This window comes from Mastomys coucha, unplaced genomic scaffold (genome assembly GCF_008632895.1).
Source record: "Mastomys coucha isolate ucsf_1 unplaced genomic scaffold, UCSF_Mcou_1 pScaffold17, whole genome shotgun sequence".
NCBI classification, from domain to species: Eukaryota; Metazoa; Chordata; class Mammalia; order Rodentia; family Muridae; genus Mastomys; species Mastomys coucha.
In genome coordinates, this window is record NW_022196899.1 from 2,704,992 (window position 1) to 2,723,781 (window position 18,790).

Genomic DNA, 18,790 nt, shown 5'->3' on the forward strand with positions numbered 1-18,790 from the left:
TAGTTTACCTTTGTCTGAGAGAACTTTTTCCTCCAAAAACATTTTCTAGTATACTAATTTAATGTAAATATGTATTGTGGTATATCCATTTTGTTTGAGAATGTGAATATTTTATTTAAAGTTATAAGAATATTTGTAACAAAATTTTACATCACTCCTGTGAAGAATTGATGCCCTTATCACTATTATGATGGGCAATTGCACTCCCAGAGGAACTACACAGTGAATAAAATGAACTACAGGCTAAAACAAATTAGATGACAAACTCAGTTAGTCCTTACCTAATTCTATAAAAATATGTCAGTTAGGGATTTTCTTGACCAAAGGAAAAAAAAACAAATCTCTCAACAATATCTTACTTTATTACTTCTCCAAATGATTATGCTTGGCCAGTGCTCTGTGCAAATGAAATACAGCCATGTAAGCCTATCTCATTCTTTTGGCTAACATGCATAATGAAGAGACCCTTATAAGGCATTTTATTTAATGATACTAGGAGCATAAATTATGAAAGAAAACATTGAAACAAAATTGTGCTCTGGCTAAACACAATTCTGTGCTTCACATTGCTCCTAGATGTGTGTTTCCAATGTGTTTGATATTTTTCATGACAAAATTATTTGTAGAGTTGAAATCTAACTCGTTTGTAACATAGGTTTCATTAGACACCTAATGCTAATGACACCTAAGTGCTAGAAGACTTTGCAGAATGAAAAAGCCAAACATTTGAAAAATGGAAAAAAAATATATGTCCAGCAATCTGAATATCTAAGGTTTTGTACAGAGTCCATTGGATATACATACTAGAATCAGGACACCAGGTAGATATTATTATGCTCAAGTTAAATGATCCAAAAAGGATAAGAACAGAGTTTAGAATTGAAAATGGCACTTCAAAATAAAAAATGAGTCTGGGTCAAGTCTTCTATGAGAACTAACAGGAATATGGAGCAACTTGTGTTCCGAGAAGCCAGGCGCGGTCTAAGGTAAGCCTATTGCTCTCCAAAGGCCATTCGTAGTTCTCGTTAGTACACTTTCCTGCTCTCACCAAAGGCTTCAGGAGCGGTGACAGTGCTTGCAGATGTGATGCTCACGTCTGTCTGCTTCTCAAGCATGCCAAGAAAGCTGAACACTATTAATAAAACTAATGGACAGATTATCTTTAGCTCAGATTATTTTTCTCCCTGGAGAAAAAAAGTGGAAGGTTAGTTTTAGCAGCCTATCCTCTAAACAAAACAGCCTATCCTAAACAACAAAAACAGAAAGAAAAAAAAACCTACAGGAAGCAATGGATCCTCTTGGAAGAAGCCTTTCTCTTCCGTTGCAAGCTTTCTGCTTAATTAAAATCCATTTGAATTAAAAAATTCAAATCTGAACTCTCTGTTGGTATGTTTCAAAGACATAAAGTGTAACAGTAATAAATATCATCAGTGATCATTTCTTTGGAGAGGAGAGCATTTGCAGACCCCTGTAGACAAAGCGACCATTGTCTAATTATGAGGTAGCCATGAAAGAGGCAGCTCTGCAAGCAGGCTTTAGCTGGTCCAGCTGCACTTCTGTATCGTTACCCGCCAGGAAGGTCCTTCAGTCGCCAACTTTGAAGAGTAATTGTGAAAATTGTAGCTGAAGAATACGAAAGCAGAATGTTTAGACACCATTCTGGAGTCTTGAAAATGAATAAACATGTTTTAAAACATAAATATGCTATGAATTTGACAGGCTGATACATATACTATCTCTAAGAAGACATGCACTCCTGATTAGGGGACATATGCAAAAACAGAGACAAAGCCAAGACCTTTTCACAAAGAGCTTCTTAGGTGCCTCGTACCCATTTCTACTTAGTTTCTAAAATGAAAGGATTTTCCATGGTGCAAAGAGGCAGTTACATGAAGTTATTATTTCAAGGTCTTCAAAGTTCCTTACATAATTACCTTTCAAAACCTTAAAACTGTTAAACAGTTTTTCATTGTAAAACAAAATCCATTTATTTGCCTCTCTTTTCTTCTTGTCTCTCCCTCTCTCTCTCTCTCCCCCTCCTTTTTTCCCTCCCTCCCTTCACCACCCCCTAGTTTTTTTAAAAGTAAAATTTAAAGAAATCAAAATATAAGATAAAAGCAAGGAGATCAACTCCAGCTCATTTTCCTTCATCTACAATGGTTGCTCTTGGACCTTGGTGTTTGCTTTCTAAGCCTCTTGGCACTCTGACTGCTTTTCTCTTTTGTCATGGATTTCAGCTAGAAAGGGAGTTTGCCTTTAAAACTAAGACTCAGTGTCTCATGTGTTCAACCCTGCTCTGCACAGCTCAACACAACTTATCACAACATGACAGCTAATATTTAAAAGAGAACACACATGTATTTTGAGGTTTGATAACGGCTATCAATCTCGATAATGGGTACCCAATCCAAAATTGTGACAGATATCTAGTGGATTGAACATCCACCACAAGCAGCTAATGCTGAAGTAATGAATCAACCAAGCAGCTATTCCACACCTGTAATTAAAAATGAAACAAAGATGCACCAGAAATATGAAACTTACAACTGCCAATTTCTAGTTTACACTTTTCCATTCTTAGATATTTTAAATAGAAGATGGTAAGATTTATCCTAAAGGTTTATTTAATGACAAATCTTGGGACTTTCAGTTCAAGGAACCAGTGAGCCTTGTTTTCATGGAAGCTGCCAACAACACCACCAAAAAAGAAAAAGACAGTGGAGTTTGAAATAGCGTGTCTCTATTCTCTAAAAAAAATTCTCCTTTAACAGAGTCAATCAAGGCTCCTTGCTTCCAAAATCTACACTGAAGCTCAGAATGAAGTGGAAGAAGTGATGTTAATAGGTATGCAAGGAATGGGGGTGCTATTAGACAAAGACCAAATAAAGAATAGGTGCTAATGCCCTCGACATTTGATTTGTAGGTAAATTTTATTTTATTTACCGTTCACCTGAAATGGAAATTCATCTGAGACAGTGGCCTGATCACACTGATGACAACAAATCAAAAGGACAGATTTCTTGATGATTCCTACTGCATGTTAGAAGAGGCATAAGCGGCCATCGCGCCTTTCAGCTTGCTCTAATTGGGCTGATGTATAAATCAGGGCAATATCAAATTTTCGTTTTCAATTTAAATGTATATTTCCTTATAAATTTCTCCACAAGAAAAATTTCTTGCAGAATATTTGACTTTTTAAAATTACTTAGAATCATCAAAAAGAAAGAGAGTAAACATGCACATTTATTTTGGCTTCATAGTGCCCCCTCCACATTTAGCAGTAAATTATTCAGAGAATGAAAGGGCAGCTCTAATAGCCATTTGTTCTGTTTAGTTCAGCCATTGAATATCACAACATCATTTTTATCCTGAAATGAGTTTGGGTCCCGAGCTGGTACATTTCTTTTTTGAGGAGAAATAAAATGAAAATGTTTCACTATGAAGCATTCCCATAACTCTGGTTAGGAATTTAGAAATAAATCATAACAGGAAAATATGTATTCTTCTCAAGCATTAGGAGAAATACTTCTCTGAAATTTTCATTAAGAATATAAATATATATATATATATATATATATATATATATCACTATTCGGTCATTGAAAGATTTACTAAGGCTTTGTCAAGAATCAAACCTGGAATGGAAGTTCCCTCCCACTGTCTTTTGATTGACTACCAATTTTGAGTATTTTAGGACCCATTGATAAAAGTAACATGGAAGTAAGGCTTTATTGTGCTGAATCTCAGCTTTAAATTGGCTTAAATAATTTTTCCTGTCATGTAATTTCTTATAAGATTGCACATGTCACAGTGAACCTCTCTGTAAATAACAATTTGTGTGGCTTTTCATTAAAAAATGTGTTTATGCTCCTTTAGAAATTGATCTCATAGAAATAACTATATTGTGCATATATATAATCATATCATATATATACATATTTATCAAATTATATATATATGATTTTAATGTCTTTTGCTTATATCTTATATTATGACAATCAAATTGCTTATGGTAACCGACATATCAAATATTTTCCTTGTTAAATTGTCATACAGAAAAATGTCTTTCCTTTTGGTAAATGTAATCCATAGGTAGAATTTTATTGATAGAAGCCTTGTCCTTTTTTCTATACAGATTACTAAACCTCTTGTATACTCACTTTGATTTATCCTATATCCCATTATTGGTTTAGTTCAAGAAAAAATAAATTAAACAATGACTAGGCTATGGATATTTCCCATGGGTATGGGCACTTGATTTTCTTTCTCTTCCTACTTAATATTGTAGTAAGCGTCTTTTCAAACTTGTGACGGTCTGTGTTCCCTCCCTTTCGTTTATTTTTGTAATGCACAACATATGCATTACTAATGATTCCAGGAAGATTTTTTTTATGAAGTATATTTACACATTAAAATTTCTCCGGTAACATTTTTAAACGGACTTTGGTTAAAACAAGCCATGTCTGTTTCCTCTAGCACAGATAATCTCCCTGCACACGTTCTCGGAGAGACTGTCACAAAGGCACAGCAATACAAAGCAGAGAACAATTCTACTTGATTTGCCTCTGCAGTCATTTTATCAGGGACAGGGAGTATTCCGCAGTGCTGCACAGAGGAAGGCTGCATGTATTCCCCAGCACTGCATTGTGGAAGAAAATGAAAAACCTAATAGCATTTTGATGTATTCCAGTTAGGTTTTTTCCATTAAGAGAAAAAGGTGATATGTTCACACCATTTGTCAGAAAAAGAAGAAATGAAGAAAATGTTGACAATTTCATTACACTCAGGTTATGGGGTGATCTGAACTTACCTACTACAAGATAAAAAAATTCTAGGCATTATTAGTTGAAAACACTATTGTTTATAGCTGCTTTAACATGTGCCTCAACTATAGAGTAATAAGACTCCATAATCTCATATTAAAAATGAGATAATTAATACCATTTACATCCTTCCTCAAAAATGTGTGTACTCTTGGATGTTTCAGCATCATATCCAGTTGCATATTGGCAGACATTTCTGATAAGTCTAGAAACGGTTGAGGAGACTTGGATCCCAGAAAGATGTACTACATAGGTCACTCCTTTCTTGACCTGTGTGTGTACTCAGAAGGTCTATTCCCCATTTCTCACACTTTTCCCTTTTTGAATATCACCCAAATTTTCTGCTGAGAATATTCCCCTAGGGACAATAGTGGCTATCAATCTTAAATCAAAACTGTAAAAATGCAAATTTCAGGGTATCATGGAGACAAGTGGATTTAGACTAGTTTAAGGGGAAACAGAAAAGTATATCCATCTTTTCTTGTGTTTCCTATAGTAATTCTTCTCCTCATATTCAACTCTGGCCTTAGGAGTTTCTAGATGAACTGTATTCAATGCATGCATATGAAGACCCATCTAGTGGAATATTGCTTGCTTAAATTGTTTTTTTTTTTTTACTCTTCTTTTCAAAATGTATAATCTATATTGTAGTTTATATACAACGTTCTTACCTGTAAAACTCTGTGAGCATACAGAACTGTAATCTGTTTATTAACAGTATGAGGAGAGTATCATCCTAACAAAATACATGATACAAAAGTGCTGTTAAATGATGGTAGCCATCCACAACAATTACTCCTTATGAAAAGCACTGTAATAAACATTGCTATATAAGAAAATTTAGGCTAAAGCAGGAACCAGGAGAAAGAGTACAAAGCAGTCACCTGCTACCCTACGATGCATGGAGATGCATAGTCAGTGCAGAGCACAAGGTATAGCAGCAGGCAGAGAGAGAGAGAGAGTGACGTCAAGGGAAGGAGGCTGACTGAAACAATTTGTCTGGGAGTGAGGAATGTTAGGGCCGCTCACATGAACATCATTTTCTTTCATACTGTTTTTTTTTTTTTTTCAAAGAATCATGCTAGTCGATTTGAATAGTACTTGATCCTCTGTTTCTAACGCAGTGATCAGAGACTCACAGAGACTTAATTGGAAAGAGATGTTTAAAGCACTTATGGTGGCCCCAACAATATTCGGTGGGACCTGAGTCCAACCCAGAGATAATGAGCTACACTAGATGATACTTCAAAATAAAGCATCATCTTTGGTTTCCTATACTTTGTGAAAATATTAGCTTTGTAACAAAGTTTCAAATATGACTCAATTCAAAGTATTAAAATACTGGTTTATATATGCAAACAAGATGAATATAAAATAAGATATTAGTTTTATCACCAGGATGGTAGCAATAATCATATGTATCTTGTCTATATTTTTGAGATTGAAAAAAATACTTTTCTAACATGTGATTTATTTTAATCCAAACACTAATTGTGTTAATTAGAAGTATTTACATATAACTTCTTTCCTTATAAAAAATATGATGAAGTTTGTCTATTCCCATATTTAAATTGTTAGATACAACCAGTTACAGTCTTATCTTCTAAGAAATGTGATCCACTAGCATTGGCTCATTCCAAAAACATGTGCTATGAGTAAATGTACACATTCCTAAATCTATCTGATTTTCTGTATTTTTGTTTTGCCTTATTGACCACCAATGACTTTGATAAGAGCTCCTTAATCAACAGTAATCCCTAGTTAAGGACAGTGATGTCATGAAGTGGAACAACATGAGAATTAGTGTCTTTGTTTTAAGTCTTGAGATCTGGAGGATTCTGTGAGGTAGAGATTACCGTAATGACTGTAGTACCTGTAATATTTTTATGATTTTGTATTTTACATTTAGCAAAATTAATAGTCAATCAATGTGCCTGGCATTTGACAAGTACAGTTAGCCACAAAAACTTAAATTTTATTCTTTACTACAACAAAACAACTGAGACAATCATGATTATTCAGTGTGGTCAAGGAGAGCAAAGAGATTTATAAACAATACTATCATCTTGATAGTCATTTGATATTCTGACCATATTCACTTTCCAAATTGAAAATTGAAATTTTGTAAATCTTTCTTGGAACAATGGAAATGGTCAATTGTTGGGTAACTTGTTACTTAAGGTCCCCTTCGACCATGTCTTGATAACATCTCTGAGCTCTGTGCAAAATGGAGGATTCCCTTTTCCAGAAGGGCTTCCCCTTCTCTGACCTAAACCTTTACCCCAACCCTCTACCAGAGAGAGGTCACACAGTCCTTGAAAGACTTACAAATTAAACTTCCACTTTCATGATAAGAACCTACCCAGCAAGTCAAAGAGATAATGTATCCCTACCTTGGCTTGGTATCTGATACTCTGGGATAGCAGGTGATTAAAACTTGTTGTATTTTTTCTCCACTTTAAAATTTTAATATATTTGTATGTTTATATTTAGGAAGTTTCCATAGTAGTAGGCTATCATATGACTTTTTCAAAAGGTTCTATATAGGGTCCCTAAATTACAAGATAGGTCATAAGCCCTGGAAGAGAATCTACTTCTATTATTGTGCTAAATGGTCATAGTACCAAACATACTTCTCATACCTTATCATTATACTATATGGATTAATATATTTCTTAATGCTAATCAAAGTATCATGTATTCATAGTAAATGATGAACACAGAAAAACTCACCATGTCAAGCTGTAGAGAATAAAATACTAAAAATTACTGAACATTCAATAGAACATCGATATCACACCCCTTCTCCAAAGGCACCAGAATCGTTGCAAAAGAGGCCAACGACTGGAACAGCTCAAGTGATGGATAACTAAAAGGAAATGTTCTCAGATACTCATAGAACTGTGACAGCATGCACACACCAGACAGAATACATGCAAGTGTGAAAGGAGAAGTCTCACTTCTAGCAAAGGAGCTAATGTAATCGCTAACTGCTGGGGAAGGGTGAGTCAGTCACTTTTACGAAGGACAACTCTTGGTTGGTCAGGGAAGGCCACACAACCAAGAATATACCAGCAGCACAAAAAACGTGCTCAGTTTAAAAAAAAAAAAAAGAGAAAGTTGGGTGGGTTAGGGGAGTAGGGAGTAGTTCTGGGAGGAGGTAAATAATATCAAAACATGAAATTCTCAAAAAGTCATAAAATGAGTGAGAAGGAGTGAAAAACGTATTAAAATACTTTACAAAATAATAGAAACTTTGACAGTGATTTTATTTTTATTCAATAAATCCTGCCATTCTGGAAAGACAACACATTTATCTACTATCCTGCTGGATTAGTATCTCCATTGCAGCTTTACTAGCCCTGGAAATTTTAAGAGGAGGAAGTAGTACAAGTATCAGTAAAGAAGCAAAATAGTTTCTTAAGCTATAGTCCAGTAATTTTCCAGCTCCCTAACTCTGTGAAGCCTTAATACAGTTCTTCATGTTGTGGTGACCAACCCCCACCCACAGAAATATTTCTGCTGTTACTTCTTAATATAATTAAGATACTATTATGAATCATAATCTAAATATTGGATAGACAGAATATATGATATGAGATCCCAAAAGGGTTTGTGACCTAGAGGATAGAAACAGTTGTGGTAGACAGTAACCAGTAAACAACCAAAACAATTGATGAAATACTGTCCTATTCTTTTAATCAATTCTAATCAATCTATTAATTCAAAAGTGTCTTGCAGTGGGAGTTAGAAGTCTTAAGAATATACATGTAAATTTCTCCTTTCCTAGTTTCCCTTCCAAAAAACAAACAAAAACAAGAACAAACCACTGTTGCCTCCCCCCTCCCCCTGTTTGGACCCCACCCTCTCCTACTTATTGGCCCTGGAATTCCCCTACACTGGGGCACAGAGCCTTCACAGGGCCAGGGGCCTCTCCTCCCATTGATGACTGACTTTGCAATCCTCTACTATACACATGCTGCCAGAGCCATCAGTCCCACCATGTATAGTCCTTGGTGGTTGAGTCCCTGGGAGCTCTGAGGGTGCTAGTTAGTTCATATTGTTGTTTGTCCTAAGGGGATGCAAACCCCTCAGCTCCATAGGTCCTTTCTGTAACTCCTTCATTGGGGACCGAAAAAAAAAGAGAGAATATACATATTTGATAGAAGAAACATGAAATCAACTCTAATGCTTAGGCAGGGTTATCTAGACAAACAGAACTGATACAACATATATATGAGTGGCTTACAGTCTGTGGTCTGATTATTGTAACAAAGACTTCTTCCCCATGAGAAAGAAGTCCAAGAATCCAATAGTCATTCAGTCTAAGAGTCTGGACTTATCAGATGATCTTCAGTATATACTGAGGTCTCAAAGAAGTCGTCTCTAATACCAGTGAATAAATGAGTTGAAGGAAAGGGCGAAGAGCAAATGCTTCATTTGTACTTTCTATAGACTGCCACCAGGGCGGGTGGCCTAGAGTGAAAGTAAGTCTGAATACCTCAGATGATCTGCATTTACGGTGGTCTTCCTGCTTCAAATTGTCCAATCAAGAAAAATTTCTTAGGTCAGCTCTTTAGGTTTTTGTTAATACCATATATAGTCAAGCTGGCAACCAAAAATACCCTACACTATTACCTATAGAACTTACTAAGGCCTTGGACAGTAGCATTTGATACTGAGATTTATAAGTTTCCACTTTGTATAGCAAGCTTTACAAGTAAATACTGCATCATGTCAGTGAGGTAGAATAAGGTAGAAAACACCAATTATTAGACACTGATTTATTGATTTATTAGTGATTTACTTAAAGTGTCATTTGCATTGCCTATATGCCAAACATACTTCTTATGCAACCTGAAATTATGACCCGGAACGATAGCTAAGACGATGGGAAAGTATCTTTAGCTCTTGACTGCTTCTGATTGCCTGCTCAACCTTGTGGTTTTGGGTATAAAGTGATGTTGTGAACTGGTCCCTAGACCAAGGCCTTTCAGTGACCATCTGTGCTTTGGTCCACCAATGACATTTCTCTTCCAGGCTTGTTGGTGTCATAATATTTATTTCAGAAAGATTTCCACAATATCAATAAGCAGTTAAGTTATTGTATTAGTTATGGTTCTCTGCTGGTGAAAGGTGGACCCAAGAATCCAGTAGTTAATCTGTACAAGAGACTGGATGTCTCTGCTGGCTCCAGTTTATGTCAGAATCCCACTGAAGTAGTATCTAATACTTGGGAAGAAATGGATTTGCAGGAGAGGAAGAGAGCAAGCAGGGAAAGAGAGTTTCCTTCTTTCTCCTTATATGTCCTTATACATAGGTTCCCAGTAGAAGATGGGAACATAATAAAGTTAAATCCTATCACTTTAAAAGTTCGGGTTTAGAAGTGAGTCTTTCTACTTCAAAAGATTTCATTAAGAAAAAAAAAATTCCTCATAGGTTTGCCCAGTCATTTTGTTTTCGGTTAATTCCACATGTCAAGTGGACAACCAAGAATATCCAATCATATCCCTTTATGTCATGCTAAATTTCCAAATGAAAACACTAACATTATAATTACACCTAGAAATAAGATAACTATTCCACTTATAAGCACAAATGCATTATAAACTTTACCAGGTCCTTAAGCAACCCCAAACACATTATACATTCAGAATATGTAGCAATGTTTCTTGAGGGACATTGTTTTAGTATTTCAATTTTAAATATGTTAACAATTGATACTCCCTTAATTGATGTTATATCACATAATAAGAAATTGAGGAAACAAAACACATTTTTAATAAAACATGACAGAAACAGTCATGTCAAACATAATTCTCTTTTCTGCAACTGGTCATGTAACCTTAGCTTGCATTTATAACTACCTTCCTCTACTACTCATTCTGTATTTTCTCCACCCTTGACAAGAACTGAAACAAGTCTTGACTCTTTTTCTGGAGAGGTAACCCATACCTTCATTCCTTAAAGGTCAGTGCTCATCTGGATTAGGTTCTTGCAGCATTCCATTTGACTCTAATCACAGGACATGGTAGGACCAGGAAATAACCTAAATCGTCTCCTGCACTGCAGACATAATATTCTCCATTGTGGAGAAGCAATCCAATTTCTCCTTGCTAAACTGGATCAGTCTTTTAACCCTTATTCAACTTTCAGCCTGTTGGCTTAAGGGCATCATGTGTCCAAAGTAGCCAGGGTTAAGCCTGAGTTTCCAGTTCAGTGAAATTGACTCTGTGGTTCCTGGCAGAAGCTCCCACTTATCTGGTACCAAAACTTCTAGGCCCAGAAAAACTTAAGGTCCTGGGACCAGGAAGCAAACATTTCCCTAGTGGGTCAGGAAGGGTGATAGTGTGTTTAACTACCCCCTTCCCTTGATTCCTGGTTCTGTGGATCATGATGAAAGCAAAAGCTGCACCACATAGTGAACGCGGATTCAAAGTGTATATTGGATTCTGGAGAACCTTGCCTCAGCCCTCCAGGCCACTACCACCTAATTCATGCTATAACAATACTTTCAAAAGAATAAATCCATCTTTCCATCAGGCAAGCTGCTTTAGGATGCTGAGAAACATCAGAAGGGCTAATGGGCAACATGATTATAGTTCTACTGTCTCAGTTTTGGCCTGTAAAGTGAATTATTTTGTTAGAGAAAGGCTGTGAGGAATACCAAGAAGGTGGTTATGGAATTCTGTAAGTCTATGTGCTGGGCAAGGAAAGTAAACCCATAACCAGAATAAGTAACCCCTCTTCAATCACTTCCAAACTGAAGTAGTCCGATACTCAACCCGCTACCATGTCACTAGTGAACACCGCAGGGTAATGTGCCACATCTGGGGCTGAGTACTGTCTCTGCTGTTAGCCTATCTGGTGCTCAGCAATAGCGGTAACTAGCTTGGTCTTGGTGAGTGGAAGTCTAGATTGTCAAACCCATGTATACCCACTATTTCTGCCATCATGGCCATTTTTTTCATGGGACAGCTGGGGAGTGACAGATATGACTGGGAAAAGAGGCTGACAGCCCACAGAATGGGTCATTCAATCCACTTGACTATAGACGGCTTCCCAGCTGAAGACAACTTTTGATGAGTATTTTCATGGGACAAAGTATTTATATATCATTTGCCCATTGGGAGAGATCTATCCACATGTTTTTCCATGTGTTCCTCTCAACAATTTTCAATTATCCTCTTTCCATGTCCTTGACCAAAATGTTAGCTACAAACCACGAATCATTAAATAAGAACATATCTGGCAATTTCACCTTCAAATCAAAATGTTTAATAAAGTGTGCTGCCTGAAGTTCTTCTACCCACTGTGAAGATTTCCTTTGGGCAGTGTCTTAGGGTTTTACTGCTGTGAATAGACACCATGAGCAAGGCAAGCCTTATAATAGACAAATTTACTTGGGGCTGGCATATAGGTTCAGAGGTTCAGACCATCATCATCAAGGTGGGATCATGGCAGCATCTAGAAAGGCATGATTCAGGCAGAGATGAGAGTTCTACATCTTCATCTGAAGGCTGCTATTGGATGACTAGCTTCCAGGCAGCTAAGGCAAATATATTAAAGCCCACACCCACAGTGACATACCAACTCCAACAAGGCTATACCTCTTAATAGTGCCACTACCTATGCCAAGCATATAAAAAACATCACAGCCAGTGTCTTTGAAACTTGTTCCGGAAAGGTGCTGTAATGCTATAGCTATTCAGTTCTGGGTGGTTTCTGCATAGCATGTAGAACCATCGATAAACCAAGCCCTAGTCTTCTCTTCCTCAGTCAACCACCCATAAGGAACATCCCATGAGGCTATAGATTCACATAGTGTGTAGTTTTAAAAATAATCCTCTCTAAACCAGCAAATCACCAGTGGTCTCTGTTCCCAGCACAGTGCAAATGAGACAGAGACCACATGTTTCTCCTAGCCAACACCTTTCCGATAAATGCTGGCTCTTCCTCTCCAGAGCTCTGAGAACACTCTCTTCATCCCCATGACCAACAACTACATCTTGTCTCCTTTCATTCCCACCTCACCATACAAAAGCCCTTTCTTCCTCCCCAGTCCTCTCTTCCTCTCCTGGACCCAGAAGCCCTGCCTCCTCCTTTTCATCTAGTATTGGCTTCTTGTCTTTTTTTTAAATCTAATCAATTAATTAAGGGAGAATTCCTCTACAGGTGCCTACTTGGCCGCAGATGGTATTGTAATGTGAATAGAAACCAGAGGCATTTGGGAAACTTTCTCATGGGATTTGCTTGTGCCTTCAGGACCTGCTCAGGCCCAATTATGTACAAAAATAGACTTCCATTTGATAATAGATTGCTGCTTTGTATGTCTTACTTTGTGACTTGGTGGGTCAGATAACAGGATGGGCAGCTCAGGTCAGATGGTAACTTATTGGCACATTGTCAAAAGTTTAGTTTCTACTAAAGCTCAATAACAGGGAAAGAGCTGCCTTGCAAAGGAAGAATAGTTGTCTGCAGATGATGGTAGTTTGGGGTTTCAAAATCCCAAAGGTCTTTTTTGCGATTTCCTAAGGGGTGTTCCTAAGCCTCCAAACAGCATCTCTATCTGCCACTGACACCCCAAGTTCACTGGGTCTCCTAGATCATATCGTCCAAGAGTAGAGCAGCCCACACAGCAGTCTGGATCTATGAAAAGCTGCCTTCTGTTCCAGGCCCCACATAAAGCTAGTGTCTTTCCAAGTCATTTAATATATAGGATGGAGTAACACACCTGCATGAAGAATGTGCTGTTTCTAGAGTCCAAATATGCCAATTAAATGCTGTGTTTCTTGGTAATGAGATGTCTAGGTGTAATAAGGCTCTTTCCCTTAACTGTAGAAGAATATCTTTATATGCCCCACACCACTAGAACCAAAGAATTGCACTGAGTTAGGCTTTTTAGATTTTGGTTGGATTTATTTCTCAAAGTATTACTACCTCCTGCTCACTTTATTTTGTGGAAGAGACAAACAATAAAATCCCATCGAAATTATGACACAATGCTGGAAAGGTAATGTATCCTTGAGGTAAAACTCTAAAAATATATTGCTGGCCTTGCCAATTGAAAGTCTATTGCTTCTAGAGGTCTTTCTGGACAGGGACCAAGAAAAAGGCACTTGCTAGATCAATAACTGCCCACCATTTACCAGAAGATACGTTAATTTTCTCAAGAACACTGTATATGGTATAGCAACTGTAATCAGAGTCACTACCTGATTGACTTTTCAAATAGTCAGCTGTCATTCTCCATGATACATTGTCTTCTGCACTGGCCAGGTTAGCAACAATGGGATCCCTGGGGCATATCTCTGCTAGCCCAGAAGATTAGCATAGTTGGGCGTTTACTAAGGACCAGCTGACTGGTCATGGGCTATACAATAAACTGAATGGAAAGTATTTGCACCTGGCTTCTAAGATTAAGATGACCTTAGATAAAGCTGACTTTCTTTCAGTTGTAACCTCTGCTTAGTTCCTGTCAATTTACATGGATCTACTTTTCTATAGAACAATTGTGTTTCAGATGACCTTGATGTACTTTGATTGGTGTATTATCTAATTTCCTTTGCCTTCTGTAATGACCATTTAACCCTGATGCCTACTTTGAGAAAATACATTCCGATTCAACACTCCCTTGTGTCATTCTCACCAACTACTTGCCTGCCTGATTACTAGGACCCCAATTTCTCCTGCAGGTTGAGGGATCCTCGAGTGGCTCAGACTGCAGCAGTGTTACAAAATCATAAGAGGTCACACTACCTGCAGAACAAAGACCTAGCTGATATCTCCTGAAAGCTTTATCCTCAGAAATATGCACATAGATGTTTGCACTCAATCTGTCAGTCCTGAATGACCTCTATTTTGTACACTAGCATTTTTCCCTCCTTTATCATGGTCTTTTCTAAAAATGTTGGCTGAATGGTTTCAATTGTGTTAGACTCAACTCTTGGTTTAGATTTTTTTCCCATATTTCATCATCTCATAATTTGGTTTGAGTTTAACAACCTTACAGCAAAATGTCAATGTTCTAAAATTTTCCAAGTAACATTTTTTACTTTTAAACCTTTAGACAGGAAAGAAGCTCAGATGGTCAGGAGAATGAATGGAAATATGCAGCTGTGGAGGGTAGTAGGAAGTGAGAACCTTTACGAAATCTCAGAAACCTGAGATTTGAGAGGCTCCCATGACTCAACGGGGATGACCTTGGCTGAAAGGCCCAACAGTGAGGAGATGGCCTCTGAAGAGACCACCTTATGTAGATAGACAGGAGCCCCAGTGGAAGGATGGGGTTATCAATCTAACTTTAAAATTTTTGACCCAAATCTGTTCCTGTCTTAAAAGAAATGCAGAGACAAAAATGGAGTAGAGACTGAGGCCATCATCCAGTGGGTAAGCACCAAACCCTGACACTATTACTGATGCCAGTTCTGTGTTCTCAGAAGGATCCTAGTATGGCTGTCTTCTGAGAGGCACTACCAGCAGCACTAGGACAAATTCAGACACTTACAGTCAACCACTGGACTGACATCATGAACCCTTATGGAAGAGTTGGAGGAAGGATTGAAGAAGCTGAAATGGATGGCAACCCCATAGAAAGACCAACATTATCAACTATCCCAGACCCTGGGAGCTCCCAGATACTGTGCCACCATCTAAAGAGCATAGATAGTCTGATCTATGTCCCCCAGAAAATATGTTGCAGAGGACTGCCTTGTCTGACTTCGCTGAAAGAGGATATGCCTAGTCCTGTAGAGACTTGATGCCCCCAAAAAGAAGAATGCTGGCGGTAGGTAGGTGGTTGAGGGAGGGGGCATACTGGATGGGTGAAAAAGAAGAAATATCTGTTAAGTAAATAAGATAGAATTAGTGGTAAAGACTTCAAAGATATCATCATAAAAAATGAATAAAAGGATAGCTTAACTTTCTCCCTGGGGTACTATGTACTCCAATTCTATTAATTTAAACAATTGTAATTATAAATTGAAAAGAAATAAAATAGGCTAGCTTAAACAAAAATTAAATAAATTATGAATGACTTATATGATTAGATTTCATAAAAGGAAAGTCAGAAAATTTAACGTGATGAAAATGAATAAATCAAATATTCTACTGCATTATTAATATATTAGAATGTAGAAAGTGAAATATACTGATTAATTTTTTTCATTTTGGGTTGTGGGTAGCAGAACCTTTACTTTACCTATAGAAAGTCAAGCACATATTAAATTTCTTTTCTTATTGCAAATATTCTTTCATAGAAAAACCTATAGTTGCTGTCAGTGATTTCTACCTCCTAGGATTAATATTTTGAATTGGTGCTCCCTCTAGGGAAAAAGGTTATTGTTGAGCCAAAGGACATCATGCAATGATGTTATGTGGATTCTCTCTTTTTATTACTTTGTTAAGAATATCATATATTTAGAGCATATTTATTCCCCTCCCCCATTTCTTTTGTTCCAACCCTCATCCCATACCTCTGAACTTTTGTGCCCAATTGTAAAACCCATTCAGTTCTATTAAGACTGTGTCTATTAAGATTTTGTCAGTTCCTAGTTTGGACAGTTCTTGTTCATGCTGCCACTGTTATGCATTCTTAAACACTCCTGCCCTCTTATGAAACACCATTTTGACAGGCTCCAGAAGTGGCAGAGCAGCAGAGACAGGGGACTTCCTGCCTCCATCTGCATCTAGGAGCTGGGGCTATTCCACAGCCCTCTGTGCTAGCTTCCCACCAGGAAAGAGTTGGTCTTCCAGGAGTGCTGACACAGGTTTACAGGCCCACAGAAGGGATAAGCTCCTTCTTTGATAAGCTCACACCAGAGGCAGCAAGACCAACTAAACCAGAGATAACCAGATGTCAAAAGGCAAGTGTAAGAACCTTACCAACAGAAAGAAAGGCTAGACAGCAAAATCAGAACCTAGTTTTCCCACAACAACAAGTCCTGGATACCATAACACACTGGAAAGGCAAGATTTGGATTTAAAATCACTCCTTATAATGCTGATAGAGGACTATAAGAAGGACATAAATGACTTCTGTAAAGAAATACAAGAAAACAGAGGGGAAAAGGTAGAAGAACTTAAAAAAGAAAACACAAAAACACCTTAAAGAATTACAGGAGAACACAAATAAACAAATAGAAGCTCTTAAAGAGGAAACACAAAAGTTCTTTAAAGAATAATAGGAAAACACAGCCAACCCATTGAAGGAATTGAACAAAATCACAAAGGAAAACAACTATGGACATAGAAAACCTAAGAAAGAGGCCATGAGTTATAGATGTAAGCATCACCATCAGGATCCAAGAGATAGAAGAGAATCTCAGGTGCAGAAAACACCTTGACACAAACACATTGACACTACAGTCAAAGAAAATGCAAAATGTAAAAAACTCTTAACTTAAAACATCCAGGAAATCCAGAACAAAATGAGAAGATCACAGCTATGGATAATAGGCAAAGAAGAGAGTGAAGATTCCCAACTTAAAGGGCCAGTAAATATCTTCAACAAAATTATAGAAGAAAACTTCCCTATCCTAAAAGAAGAGATGCCCATGAACATACAAGAAGCCTTCATAACTCCAAATAGATTGGCCCAGAAAAGAAATTCCTCCCATCTAATAATCAAAACACCAAATGCACAAAACAGAAAAAGAATATTAAAAGTAGTAAGGGAAAAATGTCAAGTAACATATAAAGGCAGACCTATCAGAATTGCAGCAGGCTTCTCACCAGAGACTATGAAAGCTAGAAGATCCTGGGCAGATGTCATATAGACCCTATGAGAAGACAAATGCCAGCCCAGGCTACTATATTCAGCAAAACTCTCAATTACTTAGGGGAGACACCAAGATAATCCATGACAAAACCAAATTCCCACAATACCTTTCATCAAATTCAGCCCTTCAAAGGATAATAAAAGGAAAACACCAACATAAACATCCTAGAAATGGCAAGAAAATACTCTTCTAACAAACCAAAAAGAAGATAGCCACATAAACATAATTCCACTCTAACAACAAAAATAACAGGAAGCAACAATCATTTTTCCTTAATATCTCTTAACATGAATGGACTCAATTCCCCAATAAAAAGACACAGATTAACAGACTGGATATGTAAACAGGACCAAACATTTTGCTACATTCAGGAAACCCACCTCAGTGACAAAGACAGACACTACCTCAGAGTAAAAGACTGGAAAACAATTTTCCAGGCAAATGGTGTCAGGAAAAAAGCTGGAGAAACCATTCTAATATCGAATAAAATTGATGTTTAACCTAAAGTTTTCAAAAAAGATAAGGAGAGACACTTCATATTCATCAAAGATAAAATCTACCAAGATGAACTCTCAATTCTGAACATCTGTGTCTCAAATTCAAGGGTATTCATAAAAGAAACTTTGCTAAAACACAAAGCACACATTGCACCTAACACAATAATAATGGGAGACTTCAACACCCCACTTTCAGTAATGGGCACATATGGAAACAGAAACTAAACAGAGACAGTGGAACTAACAGAAGATATGAACCAAATGGATTTAACATATATCTATAGAACATTTTATCCTAAAACAAAAGACTATAACTTCTTCTTAAGACATCATGGCACCTTCTTGAAAATTAACCATATAATCAGTCACAAAACAGGCTTCCACAGATACGAGAACCTATCAGATCACCATGGACTAAGGCTGATCTTCAATAACAACATAAACAATAGAAAACACACATGTATGTGGAAGCTGAACAACAGTCTAACCAATGATAACTTGATCAAGGAAGAAATGAAGAAATTAAAGACTTTTTAGAGTTTAATGAAATTGAAACCACAACAAGCCTAAATTTTTGGGACACAAGGAAAACAGTGCTAAGAAGAAAACTTATAGCTCTGAATGCCTCCAAAAAGAAACTGGAAAAAAAGAAACTGTAGAGATCATATATTAACAGTTTGACAGCACAACT

At 37.1% G+C, this 18,790-nt stretch overlaps 1 long non-coding RNA gene across 1 annotated transcript in view; it reads right to left on the bottom strand.

Moving 5' to 3' along the window:
- Positions 1-342: 342 nt before the first annotated feature.
- The window catches only part of LOC116094923, an 83,411-nt gene continuing 64,963 nt past the window's right edge, over positions 343-18,790 (bottom strand). Inside the window, exon 8 of the long non-coding RNA XR_004120359.1 lies at positions 343-1,623. This is a non-coding gene — a long non-coding RNA (uncharacterized LOC116094923). The remainder of the gene's footprint in view (positions 1,624-18,790) is intronic.